The 20907-nt window shown below is 41.1% G+C and overlaps 1 protein-coding gene across 6 annotated transcripts in view; it reads left to right on the top strand.

Moving 5' to 3' along the window:
• The window catches only part of LOC126915827 (transcription factor SOX-6), a 325178-nt gene that overhangs the window by 183652 nt on the left and 120619 nt on the right, over positions 1 to 20907 (top strand). The window lies entirely within an intron of this gene.

The raw sequence follows: 20907 nt of genomic DNA, 5'->3' as shown, positions 1-20907 counted from the left end.
ATCGAGTGGATTTTCGTCGATCTAAAATCGATCTTACGCCTGAGCTCCATTTATTAGCCGTGCGAAATATTCGCGAATGTTCGCTAATATAAATTTGCTTCGGTGAAGACGCGATGTGTAAACGAATAGACAAAATTGCGCAGGATTGTGGGCGTTTGGGAACGTTTAGAGTAATATTGATATACCAAAGAAAATTTATTGTTCATTGATTTCGTACACGTTCGATCAATTTTTTTATTAGTTGAATCGGCGACGAATGCCTGCGATCACTTTCGCTTTCTCCAACTACATATGCGTGGCGCAACTACTCAACAAATGTTTATTATCATTTGCTAGCGCGTTTAATAGATAATCTGTCCCAGACGCGATGCGACATCGTCATGATTCATATTGCTAATGATAAAACGCGTATTGTTGTGGAAAATATAGATTTGCTGAATTGCCCAGCGTCTACGCTGTGAAATCGTAACAGTGTTGTCTTGTTTGTCTGCGTCGAGTCTTGGTTAGTGGACCGATCGCCCTCTCGCGCGGAACACCCGTTGCGTCGCGAGCTTCGCGAATGCGAAACCACGATTCGACAAAATTGCGTAAAGGGAATCGAATTACGCCTGTTCGCGAAGCCCGCAAGATTCGCCCGTTAGGGGAGAATTATCTCAGCTACGGCCACGATTTACGCGTTCTTCGAACCGGTGACTCGTGTCTGTCTGAAGCGTGGCTGCGAATAATGTGATTTTGTTCCCTCGTTCAATGTTAAACTGCGTTCTTCTACTTTAATGGAATTTCTCGATACTCGATTCTTGGTACGTTTCTTTGATTTTTGCAATTTATTTATGCTTCCTTTATTTTAATATGTAGTGGCGTTATTCGTGTTTCCTTGACTTCATCTTTCTTGTTCTCTTGTCCGAGCTTGTTTGATGTTTGTTGTCTTTTGTTACGCTTTATTGCATTTGTGTTGTTTTCAATTGTATTACATAATTAATTTAAATCACTCTTAAGAAACGATTTCATTGCGCGATTAATTAAAGAATAACAATTATTAAAGACGCATTGGAATCTTTCAGACATCTATAACTGTTCGAAGAAAATTCGTGTGTACAAAATGTATTAAACTTTTACCACAAAAAGACTCGACATTACAATTTGACCGAACGTCCTTCGATTTCATGACAAGTTCCCAATATTTACCCGAGCTCCTAATCTCCGCGAACTTTACCGGTGGATTATGTGTCCGCAAAATGAAAGCAAACATCTGCGAGATAATTGTACAACCACCTTCAAATTCCAAGATCCAATTACACGCACATACAACTCATCGCGCCTCGGTATTTCCCTCCACAATCGATATCGACCGATCGGGATCAAAAAAAAAAAAGAAGAATCTAAACATTACATCACTATTTCCAAAGAGGAGTCCCATTGAAATCGCACGTCCCTTTCCACGATCGAAACGTAAAGAACGAGTATTATCTAAAAGCAGATAGCGTGACCATGAAGAAATCCGCGAACGCATCTCTGACATACGTAATCGGCGATTCCCAAAAACCGAGAAAAACTATCGTCAAACTCGTGACTCTATTAGCGCCTCTACTTTGTTTGCTTCGAAGAATATTGTACGATGTGTTACCGAAGAGAAACAAGAAGCTACACTGTTTATCCTTTCAATTCGATCGTACGCTGCCCCACCTACCGGAAGTGGAGGAATGGTGATGTAACGCAAAGCGAAGGAACAGTTTGCACGGGGCTATCGTTTCGAATCGAACGTCGTTGTATTCGTAAAGATATTGACACGTTACGCTACCAACGGGACAGCACGAGCAAATAACGCGCGGATAAGCTGCGATCCTCGCCTTCGCGCTCGCCTGTCAATAAACCGCGTATCGTTAGCGATAAAACGCGCCGCGAGAACCTGGAACGGTTTAGCGATTTTCGACGGTGGGAAAAGTTCGTACCCTTAATCTTATCTTTGCGCAAACAATCGAACGATGTTCCGCGACCGGTTACTGGTTCCCGTTGCCCGAGCCGCGTTCCATCGATTTCTTTAGAAGGAATCACGCCAGGCAATGAGCGAAAGAGTAGGTTGAAGAGACGAGAAGTTAAATTCGGAGCAAATGGCGAGGAATTGGCGTCGAGGATCCGACGACGCCGTGAAAATTGTGACAAAAGCCTTTGGTTATTTTTTACCGCGCCCGCCGCTCGTAATTCTTTTCGATTCGCCGATCTCTTTGAATATTACGGCGCGTTCGCATTGGGAAAGGGGAACAGGTGCATAATCCTCTGTTTAACACTTTGCTCTCTGTTTTATGGTTTTTTGAGGAATGATAGGGTGATTTCGAATTTACCGCAGTCATTGTAACATCGTAAGCTTGATACGGAGATAACCTTTGAAAATCAACTTCTTTAGGAACAATGAATTTCGCGTTCAACTTTCATTTTGAGAGCCGATAGAAATTTGCAAGTTATATCGCTATATGTAATATTTGAATGATATAACAATTCTAATTAAAATTCTACTTGGATTATTAGAAATACAATTAGGAATTTTACTTAATCAAACTTTTGAATCTATCTACAAGTACAACCTGTTTATTTACGTGTTTCTTTTGTGAAGCACTCGCGAAATGTTTGAAATGTCCTACTAAAATTCGAAGGTACTTGCGATACACTTGATCCCATCGCTAATCAGGGGATCCCGTAACGGAATCCGCGCGCGGAATGCAGTCGTAAATAAAGCGCGAGCGACGAACTCTCTCGATGCGCAGCGGCATCGAGAAAATTGAGGATCGAGAAAGAAACGTGGACGAAGAAGAAAGGAACGGGAGAGAAAGGGAGCGCGCTTTTGTCGGTACGTCATTACGACATCCGGTCACCGTACGGTCGTCGCGAACGGTATTTCAAAAATATCGGATAAAATACGAGGATCGAGAGAGAAAGAAAGAACAGAGAGGCTGGTTTCTGCTATTATACTTGGTCGATGTAGCCACGTATTTCATCTTTCGTTGAAAATATCGTTTCGAAGGGTTATTTTTGGATGATTCTATTTTTCTTGACACTTTTGACGCAGGGGAAACGCCGCTGGCGGCGCGCTCATGCTTCGCCACGAAATTCCTTTGGTTCCTCGTAGCCCATTGTGGTTGAATATCTTATTGAGAGTTGATTCGTGTATATGTCTTGGTATGCGTGACGTTGAAACGTACAGATGTTCGTTTATCAATGTTTCACCGTGGCAAGTGCAGTGTGAGATATGGGTGTAATTTTTGGTGCGATGTTTTGTGAGAAATTCTTGGGAAATTTTTGCATTTGCCGTACAAATGTGAAAATGGGTGCTCTGCTACTTTCTTTCAGTGGAGTTCAAAATTGTAAGTGTATAAAGAAGACTTCAAATTATATTATTTGGGATATTAGTTCAAATATAACTTGATATTATCTTATTACTTTAAATATTTTCCATTAGAAACGAATAATGCAACTTTTAGATGCGACTCTAGCGGACTCTTTGCGGTCCTTTCCATCACTTTTTCCTAACATTGTTGAGAAAAGAGGAAAAACTCGTTATAAGTTGTGTGGACTGCTCTGTTCAATACAAATACAACCTCAGTATAGCTAGCGAAAACGTAAATATAAGTGTTTGTCAATAGATTTGTAAATTCTCTTCTGATAATACGTGTATACTTTGCAAATCAGCATTATATTTGCATTATGTTTCAGGCAAATTGCGTAACAAGGGTCATAATAAAATGGCAAATGCAAGAAAATTGCTGCAATTTATGAATATTTATCATTTTATCGTATTTTCTTTAACAATCAGCAGATATTCTATAGCTATTGTGTTAAAACAGATTCATTTGTTCATTGATTTTTGCCGATAGATTCTGAAAACGTTTCTTTATGTGACGACCATTAACATGCCATAAAAAAGACTATCGTGTAGATGTAGTACATGTAATTATTGCAAAGTGGGGAAAATCGAATACTATTTGTTAGAAATGACATCCCAAATAGCGTTGCTAATCGCTTGCTTTTGAAATCAAAATTTCACGTTACAAGACGTTTGCTGGAATCATCATAAGCGCAATAGGATTAATTCAATAACACGGTAATTTATACGACATTGGTAATTAATTGTGGGTTGCATGTTGATTTATTGCCAATTAAAAAATGAGTTATACGACAATGGAAACGCTGTTTCCTTGAGCAGGAAAACTGTAACGTAGCTATAGGGAATTATATCAAACGAAATTCAAGTAAATTCAAGTAGTTATGACTGTTCAAGAACCTACTTTGAAATTCCTATTATTTCCAAACTTTCTATCTGTAGCGAATATCATTCCAACATTCGCATTCCTATTTTTACCTCGAAACAGTCATTCGAACAGATCATAAATCTAAAAATTGTAGACAAATCCAGCAGCTCTAAAATTTAATCAGAATGCGCAATCGCATAAATCACGTATATCAGGAAGCACAATAAACTATAATTTATTCATCCAAGCGTGCACATGCGCGCGTTGTGGCACCAGCAGTCAGTGCTGGCTTCGTCAAATAATCACGGATTACCTAGAGAGGCTCGGTTTCGAGGATTAAAACGGCGGGATTCTATGGATGCTAAAAGCTTGCCTATTTAATTCAAGGATCTCGATTTATGTGGAACTCGCCGGTCGTTGAATGCTGCTCCCCGGTAGGCTCACGGCCGTGTGCGAGTCGAGAGCCGATCGTGAATCTGTCGTTGACACCGAGCAGCCAGGCTGTTTGACAAAAAAAGTAGGCAGGCATAATCGTAAAGTGCGAATGTTATTCTCTGGACGATGAGCGAACCCAGGGAGAGAAAGAACGAGGGGACACTATAGGCGCACGAACACTAACCAACGCGAATACGTATACACACATGGATACGCGTACACGCACTTGACATCGGTATTATAAGCATTTCTTTTATTCGTCTTTTATTTTGTCGGTTTTTGCTCGAAGCGTATAATGGGACGACGTAAAATAAGAATTCGTAGCGGAGACAGAATTCTTTAACGGTTCCGCGAGCGGCGAATTAGGACGGTTCAATGTTCCCGCGAAAGCGATATAATTGCGTCATTAGCGAATTTCGCCGGACATCAAACCGGTCCTCGCGCGTACTCCGATCGAAAGAACGAGAAACAGCCGGAGAAAAGAGGAATCCTCTTAAGGATCGCGAAATCGTTTTACTGTTCATTCTTAAATCGTTCCGTTGGCCGCCACCCTTTTGTTTCGCGGATATTGCTCGGAGGAATTCGAAAGCGGGACCATAGAAAGATATCGCCACCCTTCGATTTCCATCGAATTGCAAGGAGACAGAGGAGAATACGGCAATCGCTAACGCGACCGATTCGAGGAACAGAGCAAGAAACAGAGAAGACAGGGCTGGGAGACGGACAGACAGGCAAATTCAGTGGCTCGAAATTGTACAAGCGGATTATACGTTTTCCTTCGTATTAAAATACGGCGGGTCTCAAAGGGAAAATAATGTCTCCCTGATTACTCGCTTCGGTTCAACTCGAGCCACCCCTGTGCGTCGATCTCCGTTGCCCTGTCCCGTGTTCCACCCGTGTTCCCCTTTCTATGTCCCTTCGTTTCGCTCCGATTTCTATCTTCGTCTGGCTTAAACGCGTCGACGCGACGGTCGCCCTGTTCACGACCTCTCCATCTTCTCTGCCTACTCCCTGCTACCTTCACCGAAACGGGGATTAAAATGATGTTTGCGTGAAAGCCAAAAGCATTACCGACTTTATCTTCTGAAGTGCGTCGTATTACTCTCCCTTTTATCCGTCCTCGCTTCCACAATATTTGTTTTCTTAATTTCCAAGAACGCCACCTCCGCGATTTCCTTTCCATTTTTCTGTTTCTCTTCCTGTTCGCTTGTTCGTTCGTCGATTCGAATTTTTTCGCAGAGCTTAGAAATTTTATTCTTGCTTTTCGTTCTTTCCTCGTCCTATTTTCTTGTTGATAATCGTTAGCATGGCAGAATGCACGTTACTCGTTAGATAATTTGTTTTTCGATCGTAGCTACTGTTTGGCGCAGTGTCAAACGAGTTGCAGCAGCGTTGCAAAAATGTCCGACGTAATGACTCGGGCGTATCGGTCTGCCTGGCCAATTATGATAAACCGGTTCATCGGTGAATGCGAAATGCCACTTTCTAAAGTCGTTGCGCCGCTGAAAGGAAGAAACTCTTGTTCCTTCGGTCCTTTTTGTTCCAACAAACTCGATCGGCTCGCTCGGTTACGTCGGTCTTGACTCCTTACGACTTCATTATCCGCGGCGGGGGAAAATCGGTGGCAGATCGTGATTTTCGAAGCTTATGCACTTGAAAGTGCATTTGGCAGCGTGTATTTGGGTTGTGTACGGTGGTATAAAAAGCTTTTGACTTTTGCAAAAAATACAAAATCTGCGAACTACTTTATTGCTTCTACCATTATTCGTTAACAACCCTTACAATCGTCGATTAATTCAAGATAAAATTAACTACGCCGTAATTATCCTCGAATCTAAGCCACAACAACGGCAACAAACATTTACACGCGAAACAAACCGAGGGAAATGGTATTAGGAAAATCAGTGATCGAAAGGGCAGTGGCATCGCAGCATTACGTGGGAGGCTGATCGAAACAGGATGTTGCGAGAAACCCGGTGGCTCCTCGTCCATAATATATGGCGGCCGCGCGAACATAAAATTCTCCAATTGCAAAATTGATGCGTCTTATGTTACTTCCTCTTTCTTTATCTCCCCTGTCTATGTCTCTATCTTTCCATCGACACCTTCTTCTCCGTCTCTATCTTTGCTTCACGTTCCCTGTTCACCGGGTACATGGTGGAGCCACGGGTCTCGCGGGTCCCCTGCTCGTTTTACTGTAAAGCAACTCCTCATATTGTACAGGGACGCGTAATTCATTTTTTACCGGACTCGGCTCAATTATTTATAAATTGCTGCTCCCTCGGGTAGGACACAGGCAACCTGTCATCCTCCCTCCCCTCCGCGTCGCCGACCTCCCTCTCGATACTGCTCTCGCAGTTCTCTCTGATGGCACTGCTTCTCCGGTGCGGAATAAAAAGGAGGGAACAGCGAAAGGGAAAGAAAAGGAAAGGAAGACTGTGAAACGGAACGAAGAAGAGCGAAGAAGAGAGAGAGAATGGGAGGGAGAGGGGGAGGATGGTAGGAAAGAGCAGCGAGTACTTGACGAGAGCGAAACGTGCACTCCGAGTACGAAGCACTTTGGACGATCGAAGCAGAGGTACAATTTACCGGTTTGCCTCGCTCTGTTTATTTTGTTAGCGTGCTAATGGAATGGTTACGATTCCGAACGGGGCAGCGCTCCCTTTTCCCGTCGATAAGGCGAATTATAAAGATTGTCCAGGAATAAAGTTTGACAGCCACTAATGGTGATTCCCCCGAAACACGTGAATCAATTAAAACGGACGAGAACTAGCAGTGGCAACATTCGACCGGTTAACAGCGGTTGTCGTTGCTCGTGGTTTTTCATTCGCTCATACCTCCATCGATACGGTTCACGAAGTCCAGACCAGACGACAAAGGCCTCTGGTTAAGAATGATGATCGTTATTGCGCAGTGATAATTTGTAACGAATGCGAGACGTTTCGAGAACGCGGCAAAGAAGTTTATATGTGGTGGTTTTTATTGACCGGGTTATGACGATTGTGTAGGTGATAATGAAGATAGAAGTGTTAAACGCAGATCGCTGGTAGTCAGGTTGGAAAAGGTGATTATTGTCGAGTAATTTCGGAACGACTATGAAGGAATATAAAGATGATGGCGCGCAGCTTGGGTTGCATCATAAATTTTTTCCTTTGTCGTAATACGCGAGTTGAAGTGATTAAATGCCTGTTCCGCTTAGGTATAATTTAGGTAAATTGGTAGTTAGAAGAATAATGTATTGTGCCTTCTGTATATCCTTCCTAAGATTCTAGTTAGTAGCAGGAATTATTTCCTTCGTTAGCCAGTGTATCTGTTCAAAACCATAACCCTACCGACTCAACGTTTATTCATCGAAATGATTAAAACAGATGCATATACCTTTATTATACGTGATCTTGCAAATTAATTACACACATCCAATTAAGTTTATCGCTCAGTCGAACCGCAAAGATCCGGTGGCGAAGTCGCGAAGTCGACGACACGCTCAACCTCACGGAAAATCTCGGCGGGTCGAAGCGCGCGAGAAAGCCGCGCGTAATCCGGGGGCGGGGAGGAGTTCGGGATCGTGCGTAATTCGCGATCTTAATGACTCGGCCGGTCTACATAAATTCGCGTGTAATTGGAAGCTTCTTCGTGGCGGCGTATAAATTTAAGGCCAGCGGGATGCGCGCAGACACGCGCGGCCGCCTCGTTTCGCCCGCGCCTCGCGTCTTTGAGGAATTAAAAAATCTCGAAATATCGCGCGACGGCTCACTGCCACGATAACCGGCCATCCGGACGTGTTTCACCTGACGCGTTAAGAGATCGCGACTGTTTTGTACACGCATGTTATACGCGAATCCGCTTCGCAACTGCGAATGAGCATTAATAAGGGAATGGAAGGAGCAAGATAAATTCTTCTTGCATATAGTTGTATCTATCTGTTGCATTTTTTGGTTAATTTCTGTTTAAATGGGAAGGAACATATTCATTTCATTATGTTTGCTTTGCTTAAGCTAACTCTTGTAAGAAGCAAAAATATGTACAAGAATGTAAAAAATGTAATGTAAAAAAATGTACAAGAATAGCGAAAATAGTTGCATAAAGAAGTAAAGAAGTATCGTTAATCATAATGGTCTTACATAAGACAGTGCGATTTGATAAATCAAACACGATTCGCATAGTTAAGTAGAATGTGTATCTGGGGAGATTCAGACAGATCGACTAGGTATTGTCATATATAGTCGATGCAAGTAGAGTGTATCTATGCCCCGCTAGTCACGAAAACGTAGACTTTGAATAAAATGAAAAAAAAAGTAGAAAATATTATTCGTATTTATAACTTTCTCTAATTAATAACTTTCTTCGCTCATTACGCGATTAACAGCAAATAAATCTGATCCATTGATGTTAAAATAATGCATGACGATAACATTCGTATAATTTTATGTCTTGATGCTCAAAAAGATTTGTATTAGAAAAATTTTATGAAGGATTTGGCTTGCATTCGTATTTCTTTTTACACAGTCTTTCCCATAAAACTTTGAAATCCGATTTGCAATTATTTTTGTATCACCCTGTAGTTTAACCTTCGTGATTATACCTTTAGCGTATATGGTTAACTAACTGAGCGGTTAAAATTGCTGAACGAGATAATCTGGCGGCTAGCTATCGTGTCTTAATTAGACGTATAATGCATCCTCGATTTATGTAAGTTTTTTTCATTTTGGTTTCGATTAAAACGCGATTAGATTTTTCTGCTAGTTCGTGCAGTCTGCGCACGCAGAGTCCGATAAAACTTTGATAATTAAAGTATGGGATTTTATGGTTCTCTGGCAGAAAATTGTGTATGTGTGTAAAGCGGGTTTATTACGTTAATTTTAACGAGAATTTGTGGGTAGGTTGAGAATTGGTAAGCGTTTAATCAAAGTTGATCGCTGTGCGTGGAGATTTGTCGGCCTGTGAAGTATTTCAGGGTGTGGATTATGTTTTATGAACTAACTGCGGGGTTTTTTAAGTAAAGTTACTGGCCAATAAAAACGAATTTGGTTCTACTTTTTATTTAAAAAGTAAATAGTTTCTTCTCTTATCTTTAATTTCTTCTTTTTCAAAATACTACTTGAAACGAACAATCAAATGTACAATGGAAGGAAGTAACGTTCGTTCTTTTGATTTGTCATAATAAATTAACTATTCATAATGCTAATAATATTATATGATATAGTATATCATTTCTACAAATAAATACCTATATACTATCTAAAAAATTAGAAACAAAATAAATTAGTTCACTGTCTGCCCCCATTCAATTAAAATTAATCCGATGACATCGATAATGTCGTCTCTATTTGCTCATCTTCGACGACTTAACACTTATAGTATGTGTTATATATGCTATGACTAAACCCATAAACAATCAAAGGTTACACGCGTAAAAATCATGCTGTGTTTTATCTCATCTATGTTCAATACGATCAAAATAAAACAAGTTACATTGAAAAGGCTATATTCAATTCGCAAATGGCTATTGAATCTTAAAATAAGAATGATGCCTATCAAATTAAAAAATTGTAATCCATCCGTAATCACCATTTTTCTCGCAGAAGGCAAACGAACAAGAATTCTCCAATTAGAGGTTTTCAAGTACTTGGGCATAAATCGCATAATTTTCTCAAAAGTCATCAAATAATAGATCAAGCGACTAACGCTTTTCCATGCTGTAGCTATTAATTGAGCTCAAGACCTTCGACCTCGGGGTTGCAGCGGAAACGTAAGCGCCAGATATTAATAGGAACAACCTTCCTCCTAGACACACAGTATCCAAGATCAATCGAACGTCTCCTCTTTGTTTTCCCTTATCTAAGATCGCAATCGACGATGCTCGGTATACTATAATACTCCGGACCACGTCGGAGAGCATCAGTTTGTTTGATGCTACCGGATCGTCGTGACAAGGGCGACGTTACTTTGACTACTCCCCTGAGAACAAAATCTCCCTTTCCGCTTGCACGGCTGTCCCTCCCTTTCGCCAGTTTCTCTCTTCTTCGCCGTCCATCCTCGTTTTCTCCGCGCCCTTTGAGTTATTCCACTCGATACACGTTCTGGTCTTGTTTGCAAATCGCGTACAACCATCTTAGTTTTTTTCCAGGAAACCGTGTGATTTTTCATAGAAAAACGGAGGGTTTTGACCGAGCTTTATGATATAGTTAAAAAATGTGCCGAAAGTTTTTTATATCTTCTGCGCAATGGTAGACAGCAAAGGCGAAGGTTTTTAAAAGCTATGCAATTAACGTGTTTAATTTTTTAATGTGTTTCTTGGAACGGAAAATATTTTAAAAGGAAATGGATTGATGCCTCGAAATTACAGCGCAATGCAGTATTGTTGATTATTAATCCTACGTGTTACACATTCCAACACTTTCAAGCCTACTGTCTTCAAACACCGAAGATTTTATATTGTAATTACATGGTACAAAACGTGTTAACTGATTCTCCGAGCGGTGCTTTTCTCTTTACGCGATCGTACAAATCGTGGATTTTAGAGCGAGAGGTACCTATAATTGATGTCACGTCATCTACATAATTGATGTTGCTCGAGTTTCTGCATGATTACATTCTTCAACGTCTATACGAAACGTGGCTAATGTAAATTCTTCGCTCGAATTGCCATTAATTTGTTCGATAAGATATCGGGTTAAGTGAAGTATACGCCGTTTGCAAGTTACTTAAAGAGCTATGGGAGATGTCGATTAGTGAATTAGAATCAAAGGGTGTGCCGATGAGAAAGGATTTCAGACTCGAATCGAAACGTCTAGAACCGTTTCCTTTTTCTTCTTCGTAACATTACCGTCGAGAAGGTTCAGATGTCGTAATTTGTTGGATGTCGTATGATTTTCTTATACGACGCGATGGAGTTCGTTATCTGAAGTGTGGTGTTGATATATGAGCGTACTTACGCTTCTCAGATGCAATAAAGAAAATCGGAGTATATGTTTCCATTCATTAATTTACCTATTCAATAGAGAAATAGAAATTGGAAAACATTATCGTGCATTTGATATACCTGGAGCTCTTAAAAATAACTTTTCTCTTAAAAATACGTTCTTTAATCAATTACAGCAGAACATTCTCACGTTAGTAGATCTCTGCGTTATAAATTATATATTTCGTTCTATATTATATCAACTTCAGTTTCACGTAATACTATAATCAATATGATTGCTTCTAAGCAATATATTTGTTGCAACAGACAAGTAATCTTAATACCTTGATTATAATTCATCAACATAACCATGCAAGGATTACAACTTTATTATTATCTAGTAATCCATTGAAGCTTCAATGTATTCTTATACCGGCAATAACATTTAACAGAGAATTTATAGAGGCGCGCTGTCATATATGGTCTATCTATTCCTGAAAATATATCCACGCCACGAGTAGTGGCGATACAGACTAAATTTAATGCGAATAATTCATCAGAAGGTAATAAGCGCAGCTGCGGATAAGTCAGAAATAAATTGAACTCCTGACGTAACAATAATACATCTTAAGACTAAACCAATCGATCCTAGACCATCATTACCAAGTTACGTCCAATATAAGTACTGCTTAAAATAATTCAAACGGAGAAATCAATATCTTGTGCATTCAGTGAAGATTCCGTGACACAAAATGTATACTGTGTTTCCTTAATCATTTCATCTTCGAGATTTTCCAATTAGTCATTTAATCATAAAACTTCAACCGAAAATAAACAAATAAGAAAAAGTGATAGAGTCACAGTTTACTAGGTTCATCATATAGCTATTAATTACAACTCGATTGTTTTCTAATTTAAGTTTACTTACTTAAACAATTTATAAAGTGGAACACAAGTTATCGGATTTCTCGATCGAATTTTCTTACGATATAGATATATATACATATGTGATGTATATCCCTCTTTCGTTTTCATTCCATTACCGATGACAAAATGACAAAGTCGCCTGGACGCGTGCAAGTATCGATGTCGAAGTCAAAATCCTTTAGTCGCGGGTTTCGCTAGTGGAGCACGATCCCGCCGACTACCCTTCAAAGAACCTTGATATTAACCAGTCGCGTAGGGGCCATTGTCGGACCGGCACTATGGACATTGTGCTCTTTGAGCGTGCCACAAAGAGGCGCAGCTCGCACGCTCGGTGTGCGTGCGGCATTCAGCGGGAACGGGCTATCCGTGGCCAAGCCGTAGTTAAATCGCCGCCTAAGAGCCTCGCGCTACCATTGTGCTCTTCAGCCGCCTCTCTCGAAATACACGTAACCGACTAGAAATCGCTCGGGTCGTCTGTATCCGCTGGAAACAACGAAGCGAAAAAAAGGTGTCTCTCCCAACAATATAGAAATCGTAGAGAAACGAACGAGGACGGCCATTTTTCAAGCTGGTCATCCACCCACGCGCGAGGAAAGAGACGAGTGGCGACAATGGACGCGAGGAATTTCCTGCGGCGGAGATTAATTGGTCACGAGGATTTCGAGTCGCTCTGAATTCGAAGAGTCGCCTTCGAAGCATCGAGCTGCGTTGAAGGAACAGGATGGAAGAAAAGGAATAGTGAAACGAAGCGAGCAGAGGAGAAGGCAATCGCGACGTTCGCACGAAGCTCGCCCTAATGCCTTAAGCTCCTTGGCCGGTGAACGCGAGCGCGCATGCGTGCAAGAGACTAATGCACCGCCGGTAGCACAATGCCGTCGTCGTGGCCCGCGATGAATGTGAGCATTAAATGATTATAGCCAGGGATTTGTACGAACAAATGGATGACAATGGTAGCGCGTCGGTGCGTGGCCGAGAGCTCGTTTGCCGACACCGCGGCCTTGGCTTCTTCTTCGCCTTTCCGTTCGTCTTTCCGCTCGATCACTCTGGCCCGATTAAGGGTTAGGAGACGCTGGCTTTAATGATACCTCCGGATCGAATGTCCAAGCTGAAATGCAGTCGATGAGTGGATTTTCACTTGGTGCAGCTCGAGAAATATAGAAAAAGCTAGAAAAATATAATAACAAACTGTATCGTCATTACAACAACTAAGCCTGCGACCAATTGACAAGATATTGCTTGCTATGTTTTTTTTTTTTTTTTTTACTACGATTAAATAAAAGATCATCCTTGAAGATTACTGTGAAGCAGGAACAAGGATTCTTATATTCCATTCCATGCTAATATCTCTATCTACCTGAAGATTATCAGTTTAATTACTTTATCAGTCTATAGACATCTCGTCTCATATTTGCTGTAAATTCAACTACACATCCTGCGTTTGAAATGAATTCAAATGCAACCAGATCATTTACTGAGATCATCGAACAAAAAGAATATTCCACTTTCCATTTCAGAACATAAGGCTCGACGAATATAGGGACAAATACAATAGATCAGAACAAAAACGGAGAATCGATATCCATACTAAGTGATACACGTGCATCCAACGTTCTTTTCTTAACATGTACCATGTTTTTCGACCGATAACCAAACGATCGGCATTGGTACCAAGATGATCCGCGCTGGATTCCATCGTACAAGCGCCTCCCTTCGTCGTTGCTTCCGCGAATAAACACGACGATAACGACCGGTTCGCAGGAGCAAAAGAAGTCGGGGCCCCGTTCGAAGAAAGAGCGGACGTTGGATGGAATCGGTCGGTCCGGTCGGGACCATCTATCATGCAGCTGTTGCTTCCATTGTGTTGTTAGTCTTACGTTACGAGTCGTAAAGAGAGAAACACGGCTCTGGAGAGACAAGGCACGACGTCTTGGACGGGAGCAGAGGGGCAGAGAGGCAGGCCGAGGGTTGTAGAACGAAAGAAGCCAGCAGCTTCCCCAACGACGACCGAGTGTGCAACATGTGTTTGTCTCCTCTAGATCCATCTTTCCTCCTCCTCCTCCGACGTTCTTCCAATATCTCTCTTTGTCCCTCCCTCTCTACGCCCGTTATAATGTTATTCTTCGGACTAAGCGGCTAAGAATACGCGGTCAAAGGACGCAGAGACGTCGATACAATGGATCCGTCTGTGTTTCGTTCGGCGCGAAAACGCGCTAAAATCGTTGCCTAGCCAAACAGTCCAGTCTCTTCATAGTCGACGTTCGAAGTTAATGACCGCTGTTCCTCTTAATTTCAAGCGGCACGTGTTCTTTGTCGAGCTGTCTACAATTGTCTACGAAACAATCAACCGCGGCAAACGCTATTCACACCGGCACTCTATACATTTGGTTTCGTGATTTTTCATGGTTTTTTCTTCCCACGTTGCTTCCTCTAGCCAGCCACTTTTCAACGCTATTATACAAGAAAGTCTGGTCAAACTGGGATATCGTACGAGCGGAGCACGATTTACTGGCGCGCACCCTGGCAGAATGCGCGGCTTCCGGCGGCGTTTCCATCGTCACCGCAAGTATCGTGGTCAAAGAAAGGCGGTGGCGGAGTAATTTACAAATGGTCATTTCTCGGAAGCACCAAAGCCACGCGCTGCACGGGAGGGAAGCACGCGGCAAGCAAACCAGAAGGAGCAAGACGGAACGAGCGAGGGAGGAAACGCTGGCAGCCCGGAAGGGAGACGCGGATAGCCGGGTAAAAGACAGGGGAGAGAGAGAGCAAGAGAGAGAACGAGGTCCCCGTTAAAGGCCACGGGAAAGGAAGAAGGAGAGAAAGAGAGGCGAACAGGGAGAAAGATAAGTCTTTGATGTCTAGCGGAGATATGATGATAATCACGATGTAGGCTTCCGCTTGCATGGTACAGCGGAATCCGCGCCTCCTGCCACCTCCCTGGCATCGGCGAACATGCTCGCGCGCGCACGTGCTTTCATGCCAGGTATCTTGTGTTCTCGCAATCAATATAGCGGATGTACCGAGACGTTGATGTATTCGAGACTGACTTCGTGTCCAAACACAGCCGCGAGCTGGGACCGATGAGTCAATTCCGAGGAGCTGGGAAGTCACGTTTGTGGATCGAAACGTTCGTTAGAGAAGTAATCCCGATCGAAGGGAAATAGTGTTTCGCGGCGACGTCCTCCTTTACGATATTTCCTATCAGGGAAATAAGAAAGAAGCTTCGTAAGTCCTATTGTTTAAAGCGACTGGAGGATTTTGAGAAATTGTGCTAAAATGGTTTTTGATTTACAAACATTTGACATGACAGAACGAATGTTATTTAATTAAAAATTTGAAAAATCGGTAAGAAAGCTTCGAACATCTATAAATAAATACTGAGACCAAAGAGATCAACTTTGCACGACTAAATATTTTAAACACATACATAAAATACTAGACTCGCTACAGAGAGACGAACGTCCACTTATAGACAATCTACGCTCTTCTAAACAACACAACCCCAAACCACACAAAACTTCCGCCCTTGAGAAAGAAGATTTCAAGATCGCACTCCCGCATTTCTTAATATATACATTTATCCATCTCCATTAAATATCGAAGGAAAAAGCAGAAGCTCTTGAAGTTAACGATCTCTGCGTCACAAACTACCAGACAACAACCAGGCTCGAAAATTCGTGTCCCATTAAGAGACTTGTTTCCGGCTAGAAAAGAAGAGACTCTCAGCTATCGTTTTGGAAGCGGGCGCACGCGATACAACGAGAATAGAAAGAAAGAAAGACGCACGGAGAGCCGACGAGTTGGCAGCATTATACGGAAGGAGATACTACCTGGAGTCTGCTATCGTGAGCAATAAATTGATCTGTCCTTTTTTCCCATCCCTCAGGCTACTTTTTGCCCCCGTTGTCGTAACGTGGTTGTCCACGTTCACGCGAACACACTTATACGCGCCCATCTATGAACGATATGTTCAGTGGCAGACCGCGGTTGTCTGGTCTAAGATATATACAACGAGAAGCACAATAAACACCGACGATATCGTGTGCGTGTGCGTGCGTCTGCACACGCGAACGTACGCAAGAAGAAGTGCGTCCTGCTTTCACGACAATCCAATGCGGGCACGAGAAAGTAGTCGGTCCATCCGCCTTTATACATACCAATGGAATAGAAAGCCAGATAAGTTTTATAGTTGATCGAAATCGTAAAACGGCCGGCCAACGAGTAGTTTTAACGAGCGATCCGCCGCGATGTCGCACGAATGCATTCCCATACGCCTGCCGGTTCGTCTTTCGGATGATGCCAGCAGGAATCGAATCGCAGTAGATATCGGATATCGACGTTGTTCGTCCCGTGGAGAATGTTAATCTATTAAGGGAAGTTGGTGGCCCAACGAAGTTCAGTGAAAGGAGAAGAGTCGATTAGATTTAATGAGCGCTTTTGTTGCGAACTTAGGGGATGCTTTTGAGGATCTGTTCGATTAACTTTTACATAACTTTGTGTCGTCGACGGGTTATAAGATATGTTTTAAGGATATAGAAATAGGAGTGCATTTGTCAGACTCGTTCGACGACATTTTTTAATTATCTGATCGGAATAATCGAAGCATTTTATTATACACAATATAATTTACAATTCGTCAGAGTTCTTTAAATGTACACGATATGCAGGTGTGATTTACAGCAAATTTACACGCGAGAATATCTTGTAGAAAACTAGTAATTAATTCTATCTCCTTTCTTCAAAATATTTGGCAAAGTCTACTGTCGTAAGATGTTGTCTCGTTTGAGAAAGTAGAAATCAATATCTTCGAATCGACACCACTTACGATATAAATTCTTCTTATCGCACGACACGTCCTTGTTGTATTATGCTAAATTTACTTCGGAGCAGTTTTATTTTTCTAAATTGCTATAAATTTGGAGATATTCAAGGTGATAGTAATTCTTATATTGCTATCGATGTTCGGTGAAACCGGCTTGTAGCAGGTGTTCTAAGTGAACAGTTAATAAATTGGAGATCAAGAAGTCCAATTTCGTTAGCATAAGTATGTCTGTTTCTTAGCAGATTTTTATTCGCGATATACATTATTAATCATATTGCTGTTCCTGTCGAGCATCGACCTGAAAGTACGTCGACCCGATATTATTTTCATTAAAAGCCACATTTTACACGACAGTCGCTGAAGGTTATCGACAATAACCGGTTATCAAAAATAAAAAACATTAATAGCCTATAATTTTTTCTATTGCAATTATTCTTGTGAAATCTCAAAAAATCTGTTTCTTGACCTCCATATACATATTTAGACGATTCTTTATCTGTCGTATGACAAACCACGAAATGTATATCAAAGTTGCATAATTCAATTTTAGAATTCACCAATTATTTACAAAAGAAATTAAAGACCTATCGCGTATTTAACCGGGAAAATTGTCAAGAAAGCGCAGAATGTTATGCCGGAGATCCATTTATTTCAGTCACACCCTGTATAATAAAGACATTTTCCTTGGAATAGCAAGCTTGGCGTTTTGAAAAGACGAAAGCAAGCGCGAAGAATGCCTTCGCTTCTAGGATTCGTCGACCGGTCATCGCGAGTCGCACGCTTTCATCGAATCGATGCCATGTACTCGCTCGTTTGCATATCTATAGATAATGCGTATTTTCAGGCACGAACATGCCGCAAACGCTTTCGCACGCGGGATTATTGAATCGGTTTCCGGTGATTTCACTGGCGCGCACGAGCGCGCGGATTCAGTCCTTCGACGTGTCAATTTTTACGCGACCGACGCCGTCTCGCATGTTTTCTCGTACTCGCGGATCTGCGAACGAATTATAGAAAGCGTACTTTCGAGTCTCGGGAGGAAAATCACACTCTGTCGGTCGTTTTCACGCGGGAAAATCTCTCCTCTCGCGAACCGTCTATCATGGTGGACGATGGCCTATCGGTAGGATTCGAGCACGTTGAAGAAAATAAAATCCGTGGAAGTTGGCGTCGATGAAAGTGTTCTTTTTATTCATTGGTCGTGAGAAGTAATATTCTTTGTGATTGCAAAACGATAGATGAACATTTCATTGATAGCCCGTGGGTCTTTATGGAGCCAGTAATCAGCTTTCTTTTATCCATATCTTCGTTTAATTTTACATAGCGCAGAGATGAAGTTGATCAATTAACTAGTAATAAATAATCGTTTCGAGTTGCAGATTCTTGCTTACGAAACTGTACATATGCCGATAAGATTACACGAATTGATCGAAATAAATTGTAGAAAGTCGCTTTCCAGCATCGCGAGGAAGATACTTTTGTTAGTTGTGTTCCAGTTATGCTTATCCAGTTGTTTATTAGCGTAGATCCCGATTGGCAAGTAATAACAAATCGATGTACATAGTTTCCATTAGATTAATTGAAATATAATTAACGTAACAATATCTGCATTTAAAACATTGTTACAATATATTTACGCACGTAGACACCTGCATTAAGAAAGGAATTTTCGCAGAGAACATTCCATATACTTCCATAGCAACTTCCATAGAATATAATTTATTTTTAAATAACATTCTTCTTGTCAAATCACAATTTATCGAAGAAAATTCGATCAATGTGATCTAAGAGGAATTCCAACCGTATATATCAGAAAAATAAGGGTAGTTCCACTAAGGGCGGGTACACGTGCGCTGGACGTCGTTATTAAAACATTAGGCGATGCGGATAAATGGCTGCAATAATCCGGCTGTGGGGCTCGCGTTTCGATTGTAGAGTAAAAATCGACGGAAAACGCGGCATTGCGTCGCCCTTCCCGCCATAAATGATCGCTCTTCTTTCTTGGCAGCGTTTATACTCCACGGGCCGATAAATACGGGTCCGTTATAGGGCGAAGGCGAGACTCGACCACGAATTATAGGCGTTTTAAAAATATTGTTCCATTACTTATTCAGTAGACCGGCTAAGGTATCGCTTTCCAATAGTATCCTTCGATCACAATTTCCCAGCGTCTGTATTATTGAAGCCTGGCCACGAAACTCCGATAGGATAGACGCCAGAGGGGGTGGATCGTCTGTTTAGCTAGGGTAGCTCGACTGGATAAACGGATGAAATATGACTATTGAGAGGCAAAGGAGCCGGTGCTACCTTCGATTGTGTCCCGGTTCAAAAGTGCATTTCTCAGAGTGCATTTCTGGCTTCTTTAGAAACGTTCTCGTTAGGTTTCTGAGAATTTTGTGGTGGCTACGTAATATTTATGAAGAAAGGAAATCGTTTTGTAGAGAGATTTATGTAATCGACGAAGATAGAAGCAAGATGAAATTTATAGCTGTAGGTGATTGTTCTATTTATCGGAAGATATTTTTGGAGCGTGAGACTATTGTAGAAGTGCACTATCGAAGTGATAAATGGGATTAAAAAATATTTAGAATTAGACAGAGATGTCAAATATGTATTGAATCGAATAAAATATTTACTGTTTACTTTAATATTTAGTGTTAATATTTAGTATCTTGATAACAAAATTATTCTAGTTGTCTTCACTCAATCTATATGTATAACCACATATGTAATAGGAAATATGCATATTCGAAAGTCTGAATTATTTCCTTGTACTGGATTATGTATATAATTTTTGCTTTTATTATAGTTTCCTTCTTCATTACCTTCCTTTTTTTAAGTACCTTATTATTTTCTTTAGCTTTTAATAATTAACAAAAAACGATATGTGTTATTTATTATCTTAACGCTTCAATGAACTCACGGAACAAAATGTCGCGTTAAAGAACACTCATATGTCAAATTATTATTAATTCAGCAATATTTCAACTGTAATCGTTTGCGGAACAGATGAATTATTTTTAACATAAACCGTCTGTTGAGTCAGTGCTTTTTGCAAAAGTATCAAATCCGTCATTAAATTTCAGTCCACCGTCTTCCGGCTGTACAGCGGATTATCCGCTCCTAATCTACCGCGGAACAGGAAGTTTTGATGATTTCATCCGAACTTTGAGATCGCCTCTGAAACATTCGTAATCGTTCTCGCATGAGTCGTCAGAAACCACTGCGATGAAAAATTGCGAACAGGTATTAAATTTCTTTTTCCGTGATCATAAACCTAACGCGATCCTTGACGTTTATCGAGTAAAAAATGTCAGGGAAAAAATAGAAGGCAATGATCTAATGTATCATTCATTAGAGCGGTACGTTGCCGCAACTACGCTTTAAAAACTACTTCTGTGACAAACAGAAAAAAGACTCTTACGACGTTGCAGCTTTGATTTTTCTTCGTTAGACAAAACGTTCTTTAGAATTCTCTAAAGTTACGAACTAAAAGTGATGAGCATCACTTTTCTTGCTGATAAAATAATCCGTTACAACTATCGCAAAATCTTTCCAAGTCATTGAAAAAGATTCCAAACGAC

Source organism: Bombus affinis, chromosome 4, assembly GCF_024516045.1.
Source record: "Bombus affinis isolate iyBomAffi1 chromosome 4, iyBomAffi1.2, whole genome shotgun sequence".
Classification (NCBI taxonomy): Eukaryota; Metazoa; Arthropoda; class Insecta; order Hymenoptera; family Apidae; genus Bombus; species Bombus affinis.
Note: the sequence above shows the minus strand (reverse complement) of the source record. Positions and strands in the feature narration are given on the sequence as shown.